Source organism: Phyllostomus discolor, chromosome 4 (genome assembly GCF_004126475.2).
Source record: "Phyllostomus discolor isolate MPI-MPIP mPhyDis1 chromosome 4, mPhyDis1.pri.v3, whole genome shotgun sequence".
Taxonomy (NCBI): Eukaryota; Metazoa; Chordata; class Mammalia; order Chiroptera; family Phyllostomidae; genus Phyllostomus; species Phyllostomus discolor.
This window is the reverse complement of record NC_040906.2, coordinates 15,233,076-15,237,055: the sequence shown is the minus strand read 5'-3', so window position 1 is coordinate 15,237,055 and position 3,980 is coordinate 15,233,076.

Below are 3,980 nucleotides of genomic sequence, written 5' to 3'. Positions count from 1 at the left end.
TTCTAGGTCCATATGGTGTAAAGTTAGAGTTTTAATTTGAGATCTTTCTCCTTTTTTAAACTAGACATTTACAACTATAAATTTTCCTCTGAACACTGCTTTCACTGCATCCCATAAGTTCTGGTATATTGTATTTTCATTTTTATTTATCTCCAAGTACTTTCTAATTTATCTTTTTGGATGTATTGGTTGTTTAAAAGTATGTTGTTCAATATCCATGCATTTGTAAATTTTCCAGTTTTCCTTCTGTTTTTAATCTCTAGCTTCATTCTGTAATGGTTGAAGAAAATGTTTTGTATGATTTCAATATTTTAAAATTTACTGAGTTATTTTAATGACCTGACACATGGTCTGTCATGGAGAAAGTTTCATGCACACTTGAGGGGAATGTATACCCTGCTGTGACTGGGTGTGGTGTTCTAAATGTGTATGTTAGTCTTCATCGGTCTATAGTGATCTTCCAGTCTTATTTTTTCCTTATTAATCTTCTGTCTAGATGTTTAATCCATTAGTGAAAGTGGGATAGTGAAATCCAACTCCAACTATTATTATAGAACTGTGTACTTCTCCCTTTAATTCTATCAATATTTGCCCCACGTAGTCAGGGGCTCTATTGTTCACTTTGCACTTGTTTACAATGATTTTATCTTATTGATAAATTAGCCCTTTTATCAGTAAATAATCGGAATGAAAAATAAGACTGAAACTTAAAATGGTTGAAAATAATGACAAGGAAATATCTCAGAAAACAAATAGAACAAAAGCAAACAGACAATGGGTACAGAATTTCAGTTTTTCAGGATGGAGAGTTCCTGAGATTGGTTGTACAATAATGTGAATATACTTAACACTACTGAACTTTACACTCACCAATGGTTAAGATGATCAATTTTATGTTATGTATATTTTATCACCATTAAAAATAAAAATAAAAAAACAAAAACCACTCAAAGAAACAGTAAATAGAAAATTAAGCCCTGGCTGGCGTAGCTCAGTGGATTGAGCGTGGACTGGGGACCAAAGTGTCCCAGGTTCGATTCCCAGACAGGGTACATTCCTGGGTTGCAGGCCATGACCCCCAGCAACCGCACATTGATGTCTCTCTCTCTCTCTCTCCCTCCCTCCTCCCTCCCTTCCCTCTCTAAAAATAAATAAATAAAATCTTTAAAAAAAAGATATTTAAAAAAAAAAAGGAAAAGAAAATTAAAGGATCAATCCAAAAATCTAACTTCTAAATACAGATGCTCAACTTACAATAGGGTTAAACCCAATCAATCCATCATATTGAAAATGCATGCAGCCCTGGCCAGGTGACTCAGGTGGTTGGAGTGCCATCCCGTACACCAAAAGGCTGTGGGTTTAATTGCCCGGAAGGGCACAGATTTAGGTCCAGGTTCAATCCCTAGTCAGGGCATGTAAGGGAGGCAGCCAATCAATGTTTCTCCCTCACATCAATGTTTCTCTCTCTCTCCCTGCCTCTCTCTCTAAAATCTATATTAAAATAATATCCTCAGGTGAGGATTAAAAATAATAGAAAATTAAAAATTGCATTCAATATCACACTGTAGAGTGGTATCAGTTATTTACCCTTCGATCAGGTGGCTGACTGGGAGCTTCAGCTTGCTGCCTCTGCCAAGCATCACGAGAGAGTATCTTACTGCATATCGATGGCCCAGGAAAAGATCAAAATCCAAAATTTGAAGTGCAGTTCCTACTAAATGTGAATTGCTTTCACATCATCATGAAGGCGAAAAATTGTAAGTCGAACCATCATAAGTCAGGAACCATCTGCAATAGGAATTCTGGGAAAAGAACAAAGAAAATAGAGGAGAAAAAAAATACCAAGGAAATAATCAAAGAACATTTCCCCAAAAACTGAAGTACATGAGTTTCCATTTTGAATGAGTGCTCAGCACAAAAAAATTGAGAGTCACAGCAAAGTACATCACTATCAAATCTCCAACCAATAGCCTAGAGAGAAACTCCTAATGCATCCAGACACAGAGAAGATATCGCATACAAAGGAGCAGGGATATGAATAGAATTCAGACTTTTTAAGTCACAACCCTGAAAGGTAGAAGAAAATGGAATAACGCTTTCAGAATTATACGAGAAAATTTTTATTTTTCAAACTGGAATCCAGTAACCAGCCCAACTAACGAATCAAATGTTAGAATTGAATTAAGATATTATAAAATAAGCAAAGATTCTAGCAACATATTCCCTGTCTCTCATCTTTAGGAAGCTACTAGAGGAGGTGCTTTAGCAAAACAAGGAAGTAAACCAAGAAAGAGAAAGACATGGAAGGTAGGAAATGGGAAAACCCAGTCCAGAACAGTAATGAAGGAAAATCTCAGAATGACAACTGTATCACAAGTCTAGAGAGCAGTCCGTCCAGACTGAAAAAAGAGGAAGAAAGTTCCTGGGACGAAGGCCCTACAGGAAAGTGGAACTTGCATGTTTGATTATATGGAAAATGTTACTAGACTTTTGACAGAGTCTTAGAGCACTCCTGGTGGCTGGGAGGCAGCCAACTGTAGATGTATTGAAAATTGACAAGTGAAAGAAAAAAAAAGCAATAATTAACACTAAGAAAAATGAAGGGTTGTGTAAGCAAGAAGGCATGGTTGTAGTCCACTTCTTGGCTCATTGGTAAACAATATTTGCACACATAATAATTTAAATTCTGATTATTGATTTAACCAAAAACTGTTACATAGCTATGCAGGGGTTGGGGGCCAAAGTGATAGAGTTGTGCTCTTATCTGTCATGTCAGGAGGTCAACAGATAGATAATCCTTAAAACTAACAAATCAATTTAGTCATCTAAGCATTTATTTAGATATGCGGATCTAATCTGAATATATATGCATAAGAGGATATTGTTTCTAAAGAGTTGGTCAGGGAATTGCTTTCCTCATTACACGCCTTTAGTATATGTATATATTTTAAAAATATGTATATGCATTGTTTTAGTTCAATAAACAAGTCAAAACGCTAGCATATAGTTTGGGGGAATCTGCAACGTCTTGAAGTATACCATGGCTGTTAAGCAAGAGAATCTGTTTTAAAGGGCTGTATGGGCCTGAGGACGAGGAATAGCTTTGTTGTTGTACTTGTTGATTATTTGGATCCAAATCCCTCTTCCCGCCCAACAGCATTTAGCAGAAAATAAAACAACTGAGTTCATTAAATTCTCCCTGGAGAAGGCACACAGGCAGAAGGTGCAGATGAATCAGAAAACTGAGTTCAGATTCCACCCGCAGGTGAGTCAAGAGCATGTGTGGCAGAAGTACTGGAAGGCGAGTGTTTCCAAGGCGAACATAAGCCTGTTCGAGCCCGCGGAGGCAGCTTCCCAGGCTCGGAATTGGAGGCATGACAGGAACCCAAGGAAGCCCATCCAAGTTGTCTTTTCACCAAGATGACTTCTCATTCCTTTCCTTCGTTGTCCTTTAAACAATTTGTAGTTATATAATTGATGGTTTATTTATTGTCTGTTTCCTTTACCAGACTATAAGCTAGCTCCACTAGGGGAGGACCTTGTCTAGTTCATTCACCAGTGTATCCCCGGCAAAAACAGGAGCCCACTAAAATAATCATTGGAGAAATGTATGATGGTGCCACTGGACAATCATTAGGGACCTAAAGAGCACACAGACACAAGGAGCACACAAAACCAAGCTGAGAGCAAAGAAGCCGGCTGGTAGATGACAAGGACAAGCTATTTGCGAGGTCTCTGAAATGACAAGACCGGAAGGGTGGAGCTGGACCTCTGAGACCAGCGAGCGGGAGGGAGAACTGGGACAGTGTGGCGGTCCTCGGGAAACCACAGCAGGTTGCGGGACTGACAGGGGTAGAACTCGAGGGGGTCTGTAGGAAACTGGAGGTGGGAGGGCGGCATCGCGCATGCGCAACCAGAGCCTCCGTTTCCCCCCATACACACCGTGCGCGCACCTGCGCGCGCGCACGAGGGGTCGAAGC